Here is a 20,590-nt window from a genome sequence, read left to right on the forward strand (position 1 = left end):
GCCAGTGGACACGCTGACTGCATTTCCTCTCGGGCTGGCGTCCAAAGGGAAGACAAAGTGGCTGCTTATTTGCTGCAAAGCTCAGCATATGAGATTAGCGGAAAAGTTAAGCACTACAAGGTGATTGAAAAGTAATTCCTTTCTTTAAAATACTTCTAATCACCTATGCTGTTGTTCATTTGGGAAATCTGTGGCATAAACCTTACATAAGTGCTTGCATAATACATTGGTCCCCTCATTCATTGCCGTGGAACTTTATATTCATCAGCTGGGATCCAACCGGCAACTACCACTGACATATATTCGCCAAGTATGTTTTTTTTTTTCTGTGAAATTCAGGTTTGTAAACCACTGTAACGTCTAACAGATCAATGTAAATGGCGGTGTTGCATTGATTTGCCTGAATCTCGAGTTGTCGTCAATTATGAGAGCGAAATGCCAACCGGTTGAAAGTCAGACAAGTTTAGACAACTCAAAGTTGACCAGCGTATGGATATGTATGGTGTAAGCAGAGTTTTGTCGCGATCATGAGAAAAGATGGCACAGTTTATGAAATGAATGACAACCTACATGTAAAAGAGCCACCGATGTTCAACTCAACCAATGTTGTGCGTCAGTGCTGCTCACCATGTATTTCAATATTGCTTATCTGTAATAATTATTTTGCCATCAAAAGACCTACTCAGTCTTTTTTTTATTGATTTATTGTTTGAGGATGGTTAGCACGTCCGCCTCCCAGTACTGAGGACTCGGGTTAGAGTCCTGGGTGGAGTTTGCATGTTCTCCCCGTGCCTGCGTGGGTCTTCTCCGGGTACTCCGGTCTCCTCCCACATTCCAAAGACATGCATGGCAGGTTGATTGGGCGCTCTGCTCCGAATTGTCCCTAGGTGTGCTTGTGTGTGTGGATGATTGTTCGTCTCTGTGTGCCCTGCGATTGGTTGGCAACCAGTCCAGGGTGTCCCCCGCCTACTGCCCAGAGCCATCTGAGATAGGCTCCAGCACCCCCCATGACCCTTGTGAGGAATAAGCAGTCAAGAAAATGGATGGATTGGATTTTTGAGGTGACACAAAAGCAAAACCAATACTGACATTAAAATCAGTTTTCCTTGATATGTTTCTTTTTACAAAAAGCTTGTTTTCTTGACCAGAAATCAGTGCTTTTGTGAAACCAACCCATGTTCAACTGTTGATTACTAATCAAGAAGTAATACACCTTTCTCTAATAAAAGAAGAAAGTCTACTCTTTTTCTTGGTAGGTTTGATCCTTAAAATGTCACAGAATACAATATTCTGTGTGTCTTGAGTAATCAGCCAAACATAAGTCACTTTAGATCAACTAAGTAAGGGTACAAAGGACATTTTGGGATTGCTGGAAAGCCGTGATTAAACTGGTTCATAGCGTGCCATTCTTAACCTCAAAACTGCTTATGTCGGTACCGTTATAAAACAAAGACCCCTGGTAAAAGTCATAAAAAATATATGATCATTATTATTGTTAATATTAGTGATTTCTATCATTTCGGCTTTCATTGATACCACAGCAATTGTTTTTGTTACTTTTACTGTTACATACGATTACATACTGTAGGTCACAACTTGGTCCCTGTGTTGGCCAGTGTCCCACTGTTGATGGATAAATGAATAAGATCGATCTAGGCAGTAGTGCTGGGGTATTTAAGTTGGGCTCAGAGCTTGGGGGGTTTCAAAAGTGGAGCAAATGGAAGTTGGACCAGCATCACAAATCGGATTACGACGAGCGACACGTTCAACAACTGTCCTGATGTTCTCCTCCTTTGATCAAATCTCACCAAGTGTGAACTTCGCTGTAACGGGCATAATGTCATGGGGACACATCTGGCTACAGACAAATTAATACAGCACAGCACGCCTTCCATTTGTGATCATCACCACAATCATCTTGCAGAAGAACGATAATGCAGCCAGACCCCTTCTGGCACTCATACACTGCAGTTGAGCTGAACAGTTCACTGAGAAATCGCATCGCTTTAATGAACACGAACAAACACGCTTGATTTAAGTTAAAAGGAGCACAGTTGCGCTCCCTATCCAGCCGACTTCACCAAAGGGTTAACATCTGAGCTGTGGCGACGCACCCCTGAGACAAGGTGGTGGAAACTGCATTGATTCAATTAACTTGGATTAATGGTCTAGCACCGAGAATCAGACACCTTGAAAAACACCACTTGAACATGTACTTTACAACAAAAATGCTGAGGGTGGACTTTCACCCCCCCTCAGCCATCACAGACAGTCGTGCAGGATGAAGGATGAATTTTGTGTGCTTGACACTGAATGGCAAAGTTTAATTTTGCTTTAAGAAGGCATTTTGTAAGGGAAGAGAATAGTTCATGTTTTGCATGATTGGTGACTAAGATTATAGTTTAATCCAATCAGATTGAAGCAAAGCAACAAATTGTTGGAACTGTGCCTTAAAAAAAGTCATAAATATATACATAAATATATATACATATATACATATATACACATATATATATATATATATATATATATATATATATATATATATATGTGTGTGTGTGTGGGGGGGGTGTACAGAAAAATCCATTTTTAAAAAATGCCAAAAACAATGACCCACTGCCTGATTAGAGACCAGGGTTTGACCTGGGTTAAGCTTGTGACATTGACTTAAATCATTTAACCAGTGACTTACTGATGCGGTAAGTTCAAACAATGTCCTGACTTTTGCTTTCTATGGCTTTGACTTCAACTGCAGAAACCACACTCACTGTTTGTGACTATGGGCTCTTGGGCTCTCTCTGCCACCGTTTTACAACATATCTGTATGTGGACACAAAACAACTTCTTTTGACTAAACTCACACACCAAGATTGAAGTCATTTTCTTTGGCCCGCAGCAACCAAAAGAAAGTGTCAGCATCTCCTTAAATATTTTACTTTAAAACATGAAAATCAGGTTAGAAATCTTGGGTTAACAACAACGAACACAGACCTAAAGTTTAAGAGCCACATTAAATCAATAACCTCATCAGCATTTAACCATTACAACTAGTACTACTGTAACGGCTTTATCACAGGACTTTCTAAACGAGCTAAAACCAGAATGCTCGTGCTGACCAGGAAGTATGGCCATATCAATCCTCAGGTCTCTGCACAGGCTTCTTGTTGCCCGGAGAATATACTTTAAAACAGATTTACTTGTGGATAAGGCTCTCCATGGCATAGCACTAAAGTACACCTCTCACATGTTGGTCCAATAGGAATCATCCAGGTCCCTGAGAACCTCAGGCGCACGTCTTCTGCTCGTGCCCAGTGTCAGAACTAAACATTGAACAATTAATAAAGTTAAATAAACAAATACATACAAATAACTCTTGAAGTTTAGGCTGAAAACAGTTCTGTTCAGCTCTGTATGACACCTGAAACGGTTCTATCTTGTGTATTTTACTTTATTTTAATTATTTATATTTTATTAACGTCTTGCCTTTCAGTTATGTAAGAGGTAACTGGCATTACAGTCAATCGCCTCTCGAGAGTGACAAACGTGGCAGAGTGCAAGAATGCATTAGCATGAGAAGCTAATGTAGCATTCTACATCTTCACTCAGTGCTGCTCCTTAGACTTAAATGCACCTATTGAAAACAAGATGCAAATTAAAGTTCTTTGTTGACAAAAAAATTGGTCCAGACCAACCAAGAGTTCCATCATGCCAACAGGAACGTGAGAAATAAAAAACAAAAAACAAAGTAGAAACCTACAAAAATAAATCCTAGTTAATCTTTTGACGGTGGCTAATATGCGGTCTACTAAGGTGCTCTGACAGCTCAGGCCTCAAAAGCTAAATGGTTATTTTGTTGATGAAATATGAGAAAGACATGTCTATAATATTGGCGGACCAGCCAAGATACATGTCACGTCTGCGCTAACATTTGCGCTAATGCTAGTGTTTCAAGTTGTCCTTGTCCACACATCTTGAAGGCTCGGGTCAACAGTTGTCACGGTCACATCGGCATGTTAATGTGAGAAATATCATGATAGACAAGTGTGTAGCGATGCTAAATGCAAGTGTTGCAAATAATTAGGCAGCGGCTTAGTTCCAGACATTTTGCCACAAGTAGATCTGACGTAGACAACCTGTTGTTATATGGTCATAGCTTATTACTCACTGAAGAACATTATAAATAACCCTTACAGTGCATTTTAGGTTCATGCTAAAATTTCAACCCCCAAAGCTCAATATACCTGATTTTTAAATTTATTTTATTTTATTTATTTTTTGGGGGTGGGGGGGGCAATGTATTATGCCTTTTTATACGTCATAACACATGGTTAATAAAATCTTCCAAGTACGGTGTGTGCATATGTGTGAATAAATGTAATTAAGATGGAGAAGTAGTAAACTACAAATATAGTTCATTTCTGCATGAGGTAATATGAAAACTAATATGATGTACAGCAGAGCGCACAGGCCATTTCGGAACTTCTGCCAAATAAAAACATTGTCATTTTCCTAAAATTAAAAAAAATAATAATAATAAAATAACTGTCATGTCTTGTGCTGGCAGGCTCTTATCCCAGGCAGTTTTTGTTTTGCAGCGACAGCATGACCAATATGTAGCCACAACACTGACAATAAGATTTTCTACTGAAAAAAAAATAAATAAAAAATTCTCAGTGTGGAAAAGGCTGCATTGACATTGAAACAGGTATTGGCATTGTAAAATGTTGTATTAAAAAAAAATAAAAAAATATTTTGGCATATTTTGTATTATGACGTCTTTTTCGATGTCAATCTGCAGATTTATTTTATTTTTTTTACACTCTTTTTTTTTTTCGAGTGTCAGAGGTTTCAGTTTCAACTGTGGAGTTTCACTTCTCTTTTTTTTCAGTTTCAATTTATTGGCAGTGTTTTAAAGTGGTTGGGGGCGTGGCTTTGACCACACCACGAGAACGCCTTCCAACTTTTCAGGAGAGGAAAGAGAGAGAGAGAGAGAGAGAGAGAGAGAGAGAGAGAGAGAGAGAGAGCGCGCCCTCTGTCGGCTCAAGGCAATACCTGAATTCCCTGGGGCATATACTATACATATTTGACTAAAGCTCTATGTGGTTTACTACAGAAACCTTAACACTGACGCCACAAGGTTATATGTAGAAAAAACACACTTACAGACGGTTTAGGAGTTCTTGGTGAACTTTTGTACCCATGAGTGACTATATGCCACAGGGAATTCAGGTATTGCCTTGAGCCGACTGAGGGCACACTCTCTCTCTCCTCTCCTGAAAAACTGGAAGGCGTTCTCCTGGTCAAAGCCCGTCCCAGCCCCTCCACGTTCAAACTGCCAATAAGTTGAAACTGGAAAAAAAAGAGAAGTGAAACTGAAAACCAGAGAGTTGAAACTGAAAACCCGTGACACTCGAAAAAAAGAGAGTGTAAAAAAAATATTCAGCTTGGCATTGAAAAAGACATAATACTAAAAAATATGCTTCAAGAAAATAGCATTTTTTAATGTCTGTATTTTATTTTTCAATACAACCTTTTACAATGCCAATACTTGTTTCAATGTCAATTAGTGTTGTTCCGATACCGTTTTTTGGCCCCCGATACCGATTCCGATACCCAGCTTTGCAGTATCCGCCGATACCGATACCATACAGAATCTCCATCCATCCATTTTCTTGACCGCTTATTCCTCACAAGGGTCGCGGTGGGTGCTGGCGTCTATCTCAGCTGGCTCTGGGCAGTAGGCAGGGGACACCCTGGACTGGTTGCCAGCCAATCACAGGCATACAGAATCTAAGGTTTTTTTTCCTCAACATGAAAAAGCTGTCCTGCCATTGGTTCACAGCATTCAAGGGCCAATAGGTCGCTTGCACATCGTAATGCATCATGGGAGTTTTTCCTTCGGGCGCCATATTGGGTGTCCACCGGTTCACAAGGTACACTCGCGAGTTACACGGTAGAGCTTATCAACCTGATGTAATTTTCGCAGTATTTTCACGATTTACCGGAAGATCAAAAACAACGATACAGGCAGAAGGTGTCTCTGTGTGGCGGGATTGATCCTAATTACGTCCTGACCAAGGGTGATTTTTTTTTTTGACGGAGAAAGCTTGCTGGCCAAATGTGACTTCTCTGGACATCTTTCCCTACCTCGTGTTGACAACATGCTCCATAACACGCCAACAAATCCCTGGAGGCTTACAATTATTTTGTAAGCGGGTGGATACAGAGTGTTAACTTTAACATCGCATCAGAAGAAACTGTTGCTGTTGCACGTAAGTAAACCACATGGTGTTGGTAATTCTGCACACAAAAATGTTGATTTGTTCTCAGGCTTCCTGTTATCATTGTGTTTACATGCACAGCTAGGTTTACCTGATGTGGTTTTTCTAACAATTTTATAACAGGCAAATATGGCAGAGCGTATAAGAATAAAAAGTAACTATGCACAGCCTCCCCGTGGCTTAATTAAATTTAATGCTACCCTTTCACTAGTTACATGTTACTTAATCAACTTATTCTAAATGGTTAAGGTTAACCACTCTCAGAGGACGTATTTTTAGTTTCAGTTTCCAGTACAATAAAACGTGTTCATGGTAACTACTGAGCATACTGACAGCTTTTCTTATGATCTCACGGTTAAGGAGGCTGTCACAACACCCAATTTCTGTCTGGTGCCGGATGGCAATAATTCCCATCACTTGTCACGACAACACCAATATTATTACCAGGTATGTATGGCTTTACTTTTTGTAGTTTCTTATTTAATTCTATGTTTCATATTTTCATTACAATGTTTGTAATATTTTCAGATTCAGGCACAGATGAGTTTAACTGGACGGACTTCTGCGACTTTGTGGTGTGGACAAAGTGTGATTGAGCGAGTCCACCCAGATCGCTCGTTTTGGCCAGTTGGAAAAGCCAGAGTTTTTTTTCCCCAAATCCCCTCCTTACCTGAACTGCTCGGGAGAGCATTTACTAGATCAGCAGTGGACTTCCAGTGTTCCTGCTCAGCCGCTGTCACCTACCACTTGCTCATGTACTTCAAAGATGCGGAATAAAGTAGTTTTTTGTGCTGCAGCAGATTGTAAAATCAAATGATATCACTTGAAGTGTGCCAATCTAGACTGCCAAAAGGACAGTAGTTTTGTGACAAGTGTGAAACAAGGATTATTGGGAAAACTGAAACACAGTACTGGTACTTGTCTTACATTAAACAAATTTAAAAGAGAGCAACTTTTTCCTCTGTACATAGCATAATGAAAGTCATTGCGTGCCCCCTCAACATTACATCATACCGTCATCTCAGGATGGTAGGCACCTGTGCTAAAATAAATACATTAACAGTTGAATTTTATCCCTGAAATTACTACATCTAATCATTATTCACTTCATTTTTTGTGCTTTTAGAAATAATAGAGATTTATGCCATTACTTTAAGAGGGACCATATTGCACATTGAGTCAAATCCTGTCATTTGTATTATGTATAGCTTTGTAAACAAACCCAACAATAGAATTTGTATAAACGCTGCCTTTATTAGCGGCAAACAAACAGTCGCATGTTGTCCTCCTCCAATGCTTTGATGCTCGCCTTCGTTACCATCATGTCATTGGCAATCAAGTCGGTGTGGCATGAGATCCCTAAAGAAAAAAATAAAGAAAAAAAAAATCACAAAAAAATACGGTACCAGTAATAGGTTTAATATAGTAAAGTAGTATAGTTTTTTTGTCAGTGTAAAAGAAATGTACACATTTTGTTGCATTTTTTAATGTATGAACATTGCTACAGGCAAATACTTATTTCTATAAACACTTCCAAATGTCTCTAAAATATAAGGTGCGTGTACACACACAAACAAAAACACATACATTCACTCATGCATACAATATATCATGTAATGAATTCTGAGTGGCATACCAGAGTCAATTATGTCAGCAGTACTTGAGGGTACAGGTTACTGGAGCCATCTGGCTGCATAACTGCAACAATCTCTGCCACTTCGAGTCGTCTTTTCTTTGCTTGTCTCTCCTGTGCACGTTCATATCTTGGCACCGACTGGGCTGAGACATAGATGTTGTAACTTGGGACCCAACTTTAATGTTGGAGCCCAGTCGGGATGATTGGACAGAAAAACGGGCGCAGGGCGACCTGTTAAAATAAACAAATATATAAACAAATAAAATATGGAAAGACTGGTTATTTTACCGCAGTAGGGTGGCCGTGAATAAGTTCTTTAGCATGATGTGTAGGCTACCGGGGCTCTGTTTTCTTGCATCAGCCCCTTCTGTCTTTTTTTTTCCAAGTTTACATTTTGCCACCAAAAAACATGTTATCGGCATTAAAAGCCCAAGACTAATCAATCCAATTTCAGCAGTAAACACTTTGCACTAGCACTACTTGGGTGAAAATGTTCGATGTTAGCTTTCGGCTAACGTCCGCTAGCCAGCTTGTACTACCGAACTTGCTTGCTCATGAATCCAAAACATAAGCAACTTGCCCATATATGGGCGGTCGAAACGTTATTAATCCTCATGCATTAAATAAAGGTAAACAAGCTTACCGCTCACAAAGTGATCGCTGCACACACGAGCCCAAAGTAACGACTTCCCTCCGGAGTCCGCACTCCTCTGTCTCCAGGCCCTGGTTCCTAATTATTTTCGGAATTCGGAAAAAAGACCGACCATTTTCCCCCTTGGCTTTGTTCGAACAGCCAACGATACAGCAACAATGTACCATTTTAAACGCAGAAAACAAACGTGATAGATACGTGTTAGACCGAATCGCTACGTAAATGGAGGCCACCCAGCATGGCGACTACGAGAAATCCGAGGCGGAAGTGACGACATGTGCAAGCGACCTATAGGATATCTTAGTTCAGCATGCATTGAACATGTCACGTAGTGAATGTCGTGCATGAGCAAGACACAAGATGCTGCATCCAAAATCATGTATTAGCTTTGGAATTAATGGTATCGGCATGTTACTTGTGAGTAGTCACAGATACCGATACCACGGTTTTAGTGCAGTATCGGCACCTCTGCCGATACCAGTATCGGTATTGGAACAACACTAACGTCAACGCAGCTTTTTCCAGAATGCCATTTTTTTTTCAATACCAAATCTTATTGTCAGTGTTGTGGCTCCATAGACCAGCGGATGGCGCACAAGACACACACACACACACGCGCGCACATGCACCTGAAGCACATCTGTAATCACCCAGCAGTTGCACTTAAGTAGCAGCTCGGGCGTGACACATTTGTCGGACTATTCACTTGCTCTTTGCCACAGCCTAAGCTTAGTGTAAGTGTATCCACAGTTTGATTTCATTATTATTCATTCTGGTGTTTAAAATGTTAAGTTCATTTACGTAAATGTATGTTTGTTTTGAGCATCAATAATTGAAGATGTAAATTTGCTTTATTTTTGGATGCATACAAGGTCTCGCGTTATTTTGGAGCGCGCACTTTCGTTTCCGGGGTTGTACTTCCGGGTCATTCAAGAGGAAAAGGAACGATGCAGCTGGCGTGACCGCATGGTCAGTACGTTCAATTTATGTTGTTAAGGACACACGGACTTCAAGATTTCAAGACCTTTTAATTCCCTCTTTTGTGGCAGCAGCCAACGAGGTATTTTGTTTTCCCTTCACTGTGTGAATTTATTAGCTATTGAGTAGCCATACGTTTTGTTCATTGTACTGTATTATTATTTCTGTACAGTTTTCACGGTCAGATGGAGAGACGCTTCATTAAACCAGTAAAAGAAAGCTACTTGAGTTTGTCTTGCCTCGAGAGGGAGTTACACTTAGCATCGACTCTACAACCTCGTTTCTGTATTGCCGTTCTTGTTTGAATGCCTTGCTACTTGTAAGTTTTGATTCTCTTTTTTGAACTTTGCACTTGCTACTGATTATTTGGTGCAAGCTCTTTGTGTTAATTAGTTTTTCCGCGTTCGACACAACTGAACACCGTCAACACGTTTGCATGCTACTGCAGCTTCTACTGGAAAACACTGTATGTAAAAGTGTGGAAAAATTGTGGACGGTGGCCAACTCCGTACTGAACTAGTCAAGATTTTAGCCAAAACTGTTTAGAAAAAGTTATGGTCACGAAAAACAGCAGCTTTTCGTTTCTCCGAAATTCAAACTTAAAAAAAAAAAAAATCTTGAAAAAATTGACTTAAATCAAGAAAACTTAAGTCGTAATCAAACATCTGCAAAAAATAAAAACTAAAATTAGATAACCAAGATTTTTTTTTCTCTAAAAAAAAAATCTTAGAATATATATATTTTTTAAATATATGGCTATTTTGTAACCTTACAACTTTTTTCCCCTAAATTACCTATATATGAATACATTCTTGTGCGCTACTTGTACCGAGATGACGATTCTTGTAATATTACTTAATATGATTACTTTATTACCATAGTACAATGTATGTCTACTTTTCAGTCCTATAGACAAATTCATTGTTAGGGAACAATATGGCAGGATGGGGTAAAAAAAGTAACACTACAAAATACTGCTGGTGCTAAAAGCAATCTTCTCAGTCCAGAAGCAAAAGTAGGCGAGTGCAGCACTTGACAATTGTAGTGCAGCAAATTGGCAGTTGCCATTGGTGGCAAGGTAGAGAGGGGTGTAATACAGTATTGGCTATAAAGATCGTGGAGAAAGCTTAACACTATACATGCAATTTCATCTTACACTTCAAATGAGCTGACTCCATCTCCCAGCGGAGACCACATCATCATCATCCAGGAAAGGAAATCATATATCTAGTGTCTCTTTTTCAACTTGTGGATATTATGTTACAATGTGTACCCTTACCAGATGTACAAAAGCTTGGTGTGTTTGGGCCAATATTAACGTTTCCATCAACTCCAAAGCCTCTCCGGTGAAATAGTTTTGTAACAGGAGATGAAGGAAAATAAGAAACGGAAGAAAAGGTTGCACCTGTAAAAGCAGTGAGCGAACCGATCAAGCGGTGTGACACATACTAAATTTTGAAATATGAGAAATGCCCTACACATCATGAGGAAAGTGTGTTCTGACTGCTCTTATTGGGCCTGATTTACTAAGACCACCAATAGCGGGCAATGAATTAGTTGTTCACGTTAGCATTCTGATGGTGAGTGTGTTGCAAATGATCTACTAAGTTTACAATCTTCAACGGGTGTAAATTGTACATTTACTAACATATTGTGTATGTTGCTCGCACCTAAAAGGAGTCAAGAGCATGGTATTTACAGTAATAGAGGGTTTGTGACACCTCTGATGGTTGTCACTATGGAACATCTGGAAGAATGCCACACGTGCCAAAGGAAATTTGAAGTGAGGGAACTGAAAGTGTCAGTGGAATAGACAAACAGACATATTACTGAGTTACGGAACACAATTTGATCGGTCTGATAATTAATTGTACATGCCCATCCTCCATAACATTGATCGTCCTTCACTAAATAAATGTGTAGGAATCAGTTGTGTCAAATCCAGATCCAGAAAAGTAAAAAACTTTGCTGATATTAGGGCTGAAGGATAAATTGCTTTTGCAATTAAATGTCAATTTTAACAACACGAGTTCACGTAATCGGGAAAAGCTGTGATTTAAATGCTCATTGAAACGGAGCGGAAGGAAAGGAAAGAGAGGGGGAGCAGAAACGTCACCACTGTAACTAAAGCCTGGCGCCATAAGTGCATGTAATTTTGGTAAATGTTTTTTGTCTCAAAAACAACACTTCACAGTTGTGACTTATGACTTTTCGAACGATTTCATGAATGAAAATTAGGAAGTACGAAATGATTATTGCTTGTCATTACCGCCACAGCCTCTTTTAATGTACATGTATTGTAGCGGTGGTGAACTAATCAGGCCAAGCAGTGAACAAACAACTTTTTAATGACAATTTGCAAGTAACTGTCGGCTGCAAACACGCCAGAACACAACAGCTCCAAATATGCTTAATTTACCAAAATAAGAGTCTGTGTTGCCTTCATGGCCCGTCCAGACCATATGAAACTCCACAACCCTCGACCCACCCACAAGAATTGCTACAGAATGGAAATGTTTTTTTGAAATCAAATTGGAAAATGTTACTTCATATAAGAAGGTATAATTTTACTTTGCCTACACTTTAGCATGTGTGAGTTTACTGATTGGCGATCGCTACGTTTTATTTTTTAAATATGTCAAATGAATTCATTTATTGATAAATGGAGCGTTTTAAAAAGTGCAGTGTTTACATGTCATGTTTCATGCAACATGAAAAGTTGGATATATTGAAGTGGTAAATTGTAACTGTAATTGTAGTAGAAAAAAATTTGATATTAAGGCTTCATTTGCCTTTATCTTAAAATCATGTAATCTATAATAGATCTGATATTGTTTATTGTAATTAACTTTTAGTTGGGTAAAAAAAAATCATTGAAATGGACCTTGAAAAAAAAATGCATATGATATCACAATCACATTTTTTTTGGGGGAAAAAAAAAGAATCACAATTAGATTTTTTTTTCCATAATCCTTCAGCCGTAGCTGATATTATTTTTAATCATGAACACCACATACAAATTTTGGTGTGGTCCTCAAATAAGTAGCATATGTTTTTGCTTACAGCGCATCTGGGAAAGGTAGGGCCTGTGGGCTACATCTGGCCTGTCCATAGACAGTCAAACTAAAACATCAAGTATGTGCTGCTTTTATTTTGATGCATGTTTCAGCAGTGCTAGTGAAAGAGAGCAGCGACTTGGCTTCACTGTTACACTTAAAGATTAGGTACTGTATTTAACCATTCATACTACATACATATACAGTGTTCCCTCGCTATAATGCGGTTCACTTTTCGCGGTCTCGCTGTATTGCGGATTTTTTTTAGTGCAATTTTGCATGCATTTTTTTTTCAACAGTAATGTACCTATTTTAGCAAATTTATGAAGGTTTGAACATTGAGAATGTTTAAAGAAGAGAGAAATGTGAGCAAATGTAAATGCCTCGATGAAAAAAGTGTATCAACTGTGTGGTGGGGGATTTTTAGAGCCTTAAAGCATTTATAATAAATGTAAACCATAAAGCTAACTACTTTGCGGATTTCATTTATTGCGGGTATTTTACGGAACCTAACCCCAGCGGAAAACGAGGAAACACTGTATATATATATATATATATATATATATATATATATATCACATATGCTCGCTGTCCATTTCCATTTTTGATCAAAACACAGCACAAATGACAATTTTTGAAATACCTTTAGCACAAGACAAGCGCTTTATGATGGCAGTGAACTCAAGGCAATTCACCTCACAATCAGCATCACTTTGGAAAATAGTGAACAATTCATCAAAAAAGAGGCTTCAAGCTGTTTTTTTTGCCACTCCCACTATCAAACTCAATACAAAGCAAAGAGAAGTACATGTACATTTAAAAACAAGGCAACAACTTTGCCCTAAGAATGACCCCACTAGCTTAACACCTCCATCCGTCCTTCCATCCGTCCATCCATCCATCCATCCATCCATCCATGCATCCATGCATCCATCCATCCATCCAACCATCCATGCATCCATCCATCCATCCATCCATCCATCCATCCACCCATCCATTTCCTGAACCGCTTATTCCTCACGTATCGCGGGGGTGCTGGAGCCTGTTCAAGCTGGCTTTGGGCTATAATTGAAAATCCTATTGATGAGCTAACGATTAACATCGATGGACGTGGTGTTAAAATGCTTTAAGCAACTGATATTTGAACATACATGGCGGAGCAACACATATTGACAAATCCTTATGTTTTTACTCTAGCTTTTTTTTTTTTTTATAAAGTGCTATATTATATATATATATATATATATATATATATATATATATATATATATATATATATATATATATATAATTATTTAATTTTATTTTATTTTTATTTATTTATTTTTTCATTGTCTAATGGGTAATCAGACCTGGACTGAGAATGAGACCTGATTTGACCTGCATGATTGCCATCTGATCAAAACGTAAACACACAATGGACATAAAACATCATTCAAGGTTGTCAGCAACAAAACAGCGGCAGCCGGTTCTTTTCCTGATGAGTTCTCTTGAAAACAAAATACGTCTGAAATGAGTTCTCTGAAGTCGAACTACTTGTTTTGAAGGACATCACTTGTGAAGATGCTTGTTAAAAATATGACAGTACAAATCATTGGTTGTTGGGCTTCACTCTGTTGATAGTACAGGGAGTCCTTGGTTTATGATAGCACCACGTTCCTTACAGGAGTGATGTAAACTGAATTTGTAAGTTGCAAGATGTTGTTAACTTTTACATCATACTTACAGTAAATATTTTTCATGAAAAACACTTCTAGGCCATAAATATAAACAGAAACTAACAGTGATAACTGCACATGCATTTTTGTACCAGAATGACCTGAATAAAGTCATATTTTCAACACACACCTGGCATTTCCTGGAGATCGAGATCGAGTCCTAGCGTGAATAGCAAATAATAGATGCTCCTCCTGAAAAGGGGTTTGTAATTGTCTATAGATGCCACAAGATGACCTAGAGGACCATAAAGCAGCAACGCCATGCTTCTAGCATATACCAGTACACAATCATATTACTTAAATGGCAACATTCAGTAGGTACTAAACACAAACACATCGTGTTCACGCGAGGCTCATCAATAGTAGCTAGCATACTAGCCTCGATAAAACATAGGCAAACAAATACAGTGGGCTCCACATAATTGCGGTTTGGCACCTGCAGATTTACCTATTCACAGATTTTGCTCTTCAAAAAGTCTGACCTGTCGATCCCTTTTTTTTTTTTCATTACCAACGGTATACAGCTTCAAGGCCCCAATCTTATTTGATTGTAAAACAATGAACGATACCTGTGAAACAGTACAAACGGTTCGTGTTAACTGCACATGATGTTGTTCTCTCAAATAAAAATGAAAACCCTTCAGTCATCTCATAGCAGAAGAGGACAGTGGCTGACTTTTTCAGACCTCTGCGGAGGGCGAGAGATCGGTGGATCAGTTTAATTTTCAGGGAACGGCTGATCATTGATCATCCAAGAATAAGGAAATCACCACATCCCAGCTGATTGATCCATGCACACATCCCTATTCAAGTTTTTGGGGGGGTTAAAAAATGTTTCTTTCTTTTTTTTTTCTACCTCAAATGCAGTTATAATGGATGTCAATTGTTGGTGGATTTTCATCATTTGTGGACCAGCACAGTCCCTATCCTTTGCACACGTCATTGAACTCACGTTTTGGCCGTCACACATGACAACGGGGTGCATTCAAGGGCCGCTGACAAAATAGGGCATCAACAATTCAGACAAAAAAACATTACTAAATATATCCTAACAATAACAACACCAAGATTCCACAAGATTGCGGCAAAGTTATGCTTTTATTTCACAAGTAATTGATGATACAGATACAGAAAAAATCAGATATTGGGAGAATTCATGAATGTCAAACTGTGGGAGAGTGCACTGTAAATATAAAAAAGCACTTGCAGGCCATAAGTAATGAAATTAAAGACAGAAAGGACCGTAATAACTGAATATGCCTTTTTGTGCCACGTGGCCACACATTCTTCCGCCAATTGCCAAACTAGTTCATTGTGTGCCGTTCTTTAACCTGTTAAACCGATATCCCCCTTTTTATATTGTATGTGGGAAAACAATTAACTCTTTGACTGCCAAAAACGTTTAATAACGCTTAGCAAAATCCCGATGTATGCCGCCATAAACGTTAAGTGACGTCAACTCCGTTTAATTTACAGTGATACCTCGGCTCACGAACTTAAAGGAAGGCTCCTTTAATTTTACATGTATGGCTTGATCGGCAGTAAATAGTTAGTTTAGCTACGAAAAATGCATAAGAGCTGAAGAATACACCCTTATATTGATTTATTTAACTTTTCTTCAACATAGAAGTACTTCCGTGTTGGAACGCCCCCGAGTGGTGACGTAACAAGTGTGTATACTCGCTTGGCGAACAGTAGTTCACGCAGACATAACAACGAGGAGGGCACAAACTGTCACTTATGCCTTTGTGTATTGCAAAATTTTGCAAGGCGTCGGCAAGGAAAAACCCGCGAGACCCCCCTTAAAAAAAACAAAAAAAAAAAAACAAAAAAAAAACGACTTGAGTAGACAATGGTTTGTTTGCTAAGTGCTGTCAACCTCCCGAAGGACAAGCAGGCGTGCGCGCAGCGAACATTTCAGGCATGAGGACTAAGAAAATATGTTACAATTTGAGATGGGGTACGCCACACGCCTAATACTAAAGCCCAACGCAGTACCGAGTATCTTTAAAGAACCAGACGTGGGAAATAATCAAGCCGATGGAGGATCTCTGGCGGCTACTTCCGCAACTGCTAGCAACACGGAGCCTTCACTCTCACAACAGCCGGCACAAATCGAGGTCTCCCTACGGCCACTGAAAGATCTCGGAGAAGCGAAGCAAATTTAAAGCGAAAGGTAGGCATGTTTCGTTATTATACTGCACGGACTGTTTTATTTCATAATTCATTTGAGTGTGAACATCGTCAAGTACGGGGACGAGGACGTTATGTTTTATTAGCTCGTAAGTTGTTTATACTTCACAAATTGACCATGTTCATAATCTTATTTTACCAAAAAATTTATAGAATGTGGATTAGTGTCATTATCATGTGTCGTGTGCGACGTACTACATTTGTGTTCTGTCCCGCTGTTCTTCCTGTGGTAACCAGCCTAGGTAACGGCGTCTCGCATTTCCTTACTTCATTCTGTCTATAAATAAACACGGTTAATACACAACCTTCTTGCAACCTTTCGTTTACATCATCGGGACGCTACGCAAAAAAAAGAAAAGAAAAAAAACAGCTAGGGGAGGTTGGGCGCTGTAACGATGATACATTTAATTTTACTATTTTTTCTTTTTCCTGAAATAGTTTGTCAGTTCCACACGTTTTGCATTGCTCGTGCTGTGTGTCACTTTACCTGTTGGATATTGGCTCCTCCAAGACTTTTCTTCTTCACATCTTTCATCGCAACCAAAGCTATCCTGAGAATGTCTATTTAGTATTGCCATGTTGAATGTCTGATGTTCCAGGATGCAGTTGAGATTGTCCGCAAGGAACCGATCCTCGATTTCTTTTATTTCCAGACAGCACACATTCATTAGCGGATTGTCCATTCCTGCAGCTCCCGCACGAGCACCACTCACACCGCCTGATTCACTCGTTCATTAAAGTTTATTTTGCGCCCGAAAAGACCATCTGGCGCCACAACTTTCACATCCAAGGCAGACTTTCCTTCGGTAGGGTTATTTTGTCGTGTTGGCTCGAAGCGATAAGGTTTAATCCTTACGGGTTTGACGCTATATGCACGGCTGCGTTTCATAGTGCTTCGATCGTGTAGCGTTTACACACTAGTGACGTAAACATCCGGGTTATTTAGTCACGTGTAACAAACATGCCGGCGTTCGATTCATTTTAACATCGGTTTAAAAGTTATTAAATGTACATAAAAAAATAATCACGTCACCAAATTAATTATTGAAAAAGTAGCAACTTTTTGCTGCTAAAAATGGATCAATAAGTAAAGTGTTCCTTTAATTGGTTCCCAGAGAGTGTGTGTAAGCCGAAAAGTTCTTCTTCCGAACATTTATTTCCCATAAGAAGCCATTAAAATGAGAATAATCCGTTCCCAGGTCCCTATAAAACATAATTTTCTACTAAATAAGCCTTAAAACTACACAAAAATATACCTTATTTTATGTATAATAAATGTGCTATTGTATTGTAATTACAGAAATGAATTGTACTGTATAATAAAGTCGTTTTATTTTACTTTGTGATGGTAGTTCTTAAGGATAGTAGCAATGGTAGACTTACTTCATTCGCGAGCGTTTCACCGCATAGAGTGTTTATGGAACGGTTGCGGCTCATTTGCACTTTCGTGCTCACCGGAGCGGAGGAGGTGTGTCCCTTGGTGACAAGGAAGTGGAGCACTTTAGCGAGTCAACAAAAAGTGAGCACCGCCAACTACTTTCACCTCTTTCCTGGGACTAAACAGCCGTGGCACGATTTTCTCCTTTTTTGAGGTACGTGATGGCACTTTCGCTTTTTTTAGTGGCGCGAACTCCATTGACTACAATGCAAACGCGCCGCCGAATCGCCGTCCCTCGCTGGTAAGCATTAGGCTTAACACTAGCCTGTGGTGGGGTCTTTTTCGGTCCCATAATAGCAAAAGTACACTCAAAATGTCTATCAAACACAAACCGCGTCCGCACTAAAAGAAAGGGGGCCGCCACCGTGGTGCTGTTCGACCTCGTTGTTTGGTTCGTCCGCCGAAAAGTAGTTCGTCAGCAGAGACTAAATTCTCGCGAATTTAATGTTCGTGAGGCGAAAAGTTCGTGAGCTAAAGCGTTCGTCAGCCGAGGTATCACTGTATTTAGTTTTTTTTATTATATCAGTGGTCAGTGCAATGTCCAAGTGCAGCACAGCCGGGTCAATGAGTTGTGAACTCAAAAACACCCACTAACTATGGCCAGTAGATGGCAGCATTGTATCTCTTTTCAATGGGCTGCCAGTGTATGGAATTACTCAACTCAACTCTGGTTTATTTAACCCTCGCTGTGGTAGCTGCTCGGGCCCTAACTAGAGCTGCGAATTACAATGAAACATGACACAATCTGATGAAATAGAACGTTTTCAAGGCTGACGTGAATGATCAAAGCCTTTGTAACATTAAATCTAATTTGACGGAGCGTCACTAAATGAAAAATATTAGTATCAAAGTCACTGTTGTGGAAAAAATGTATCTTTTCTTTTCAATTTTCGCTCAATGTCACTTAAATTATCTATTTTGAAAAGGTGATTACTAAAGAACGGAATAAGTTAGAAACATACTTTTTTTCTACTGAAAGAATGGAATGTGATCTTTCATGTGGTACCCATGTTGTTTATGTAGGAAAAGAACACAATATTCTGTTTGCTTCGAAAAATGAGTTAAAATGCTCGAAATCCACTGGCATTGGGGGTTATTTTTTGATAACGTGTGGCAGTAAAAGAGTTAATATCCATCCATCCATTTTCTTGACCATTTTCTTGCTTATTCCTCACAAGGGTCGCGGGGGGTGCTGGCGCCTATCTCAGCTGGCTCTGGGCAGTAGGCGGGGGACACCCTGGACTGGTTGCCAACCAATCGCAGGGCACACAGAGACGAACAACCCTCCACAATCACAAACACACCTAGGGACAATTTGGAGCGCCCAATTAACCTGCCATGCATGTCTTTGGAATGTGGGAGGAGACCGGAGTACCCGGAGAAGATATATATATATATATATATATATATATATATATATATATATATATATATATATGGCACGGTAGTCGAGTGGTTAGCACGTCCGCTTCCCAGTTCTGAGGTCTTGTGGGTCTTCTCCGGGTACTCCGGTCTCCTCCCACATTCCAAAGACATGCATGGCAGGTTAATTGGGCGCTCCGAATTGTCCCTAGGTGTGCGTGTGAGTGTGGATGGTTGTGTGTCTCTGTGTGCCCTGCGATTGGTTGGCAACCAGTCCAGGGTGCCCCCCGCCTACTGCCCAGAGCCAGCTGAGATAGGCGCCAGCAGACCCCGCGACCCTTGTGAGGAATAAGCGGTCAAGAAAATGGATGGATGGATATATATATATAAAATATTTTTTTTAAACAAATACAAATGTCTTCTCAACAGAGAACTTTCTATGAACAAATTTGTGTCTTTCTTAAACACTATACTGTCATACAACATGCCAGTCAGTTACATAGTCAATTGTTTTAATTAAATTTAAATGAAATTTTAGATATTAAATCAATATTAAGATTGCTCAGAAATTGTGTGCTTCAAAAAGTAGAAAGATATGTTTTAAAACTAACATTGACGATATAATACACATTTTTCATAGAAACTTATGCAAAACTGGGTCACTCCCTGGACAGATAAATGTCTTACAGTTTTTAATTTTTAGAACAAACTATCCCTGGGCCACACAATTAGCAATACAATTTAATGCTTTGTAAATAAATAAAAAGCAGAAGACATTAAATTCATATTTCACGCGTGTTAGTGTGGATCTTGGCAACTGTTTTGAGTTTTTCTACATGACAACTTCAGCTGTTTTAGAACTGGTTTTTGTTGGTTTTTTTGCATCACAGACCACTTTCATATGATGATGTATTTTGATGGACCGTGGCTGTTTTCAGTAGGCTATGCATGCCCACCTGCGTACCGCTGAACGGATCAAGTTTATAGCTTTTTTTTAAGTTGGCTTGAGGCAAAAATCTCATTTCAAAAACGTGACTCTTTCTGCTTCACCACTCTTTGGGGAGGGCCCAAGAACAGATGCTCGGGGAGAGGAGGGATGCGGGACGAGTGAGATAAGGACACTTGGAAAGGGATGTTATGCTACAGTCAATTTTTCCCTGAGAGGGGAGGAACATGCGAGATTCTTACAGTGAAGTAAAACACACCTGCCACATAAACATGAGGTCGTGTGGTACACACACGCACAAAAGACTTAAAATGTGAGCGACCAAATATG

The 20,590-nt window shown here is 39.4% G+C and overlaps 1 protein-coding gene and 1 long non-coding RNA gene across 14 annotated transcripts in view; both read right to left on the reverse strand.

Moving 5' to 3' along the window:
* shank3a (SH3 and multiple ankyrin repeat domains 3a) overlaps nucleotides 1-20,590 on the reverse strand; it is a 272,857-nt gene that overhangs the window by 174,930 nt on the left and 77,337 nt on the right. The gene's annotated exons all lie outside the window — the stretch shown is intronic.
* On the reverse strand, nucleotides 7,516-8,860 carry LOC144016675 (uncharacterized). The gene is made up of 3 exons (XR_013282966.1): nucleotides 8,561-8,860; nucleotides 7,918-8,148; nucleotides 7,516-7,640 (listed from the first exon to the last, which is right to left on the reverse strand). It is a non-coding gene; the product is annotated as an uncharacterized LOC144016675 (long non-coding RNA).

The sequence above is a fragment of the Festucalex cinctus genome, chromosome 3, assembly GCF_051991245.1.
Source record: "Festucalex cinctus isolate MCC-2025b chromosome 3, RoL_Fcin_1.0, whole genome shotgun sequence".
In the NCBI taxonomy this organism is placed as follows: Eukaryota; Metazoa; Chordata; class Actinopteri; order Syngnathiformes; family Syngnathidae; genus Festucalex; species Festucalex cinctus.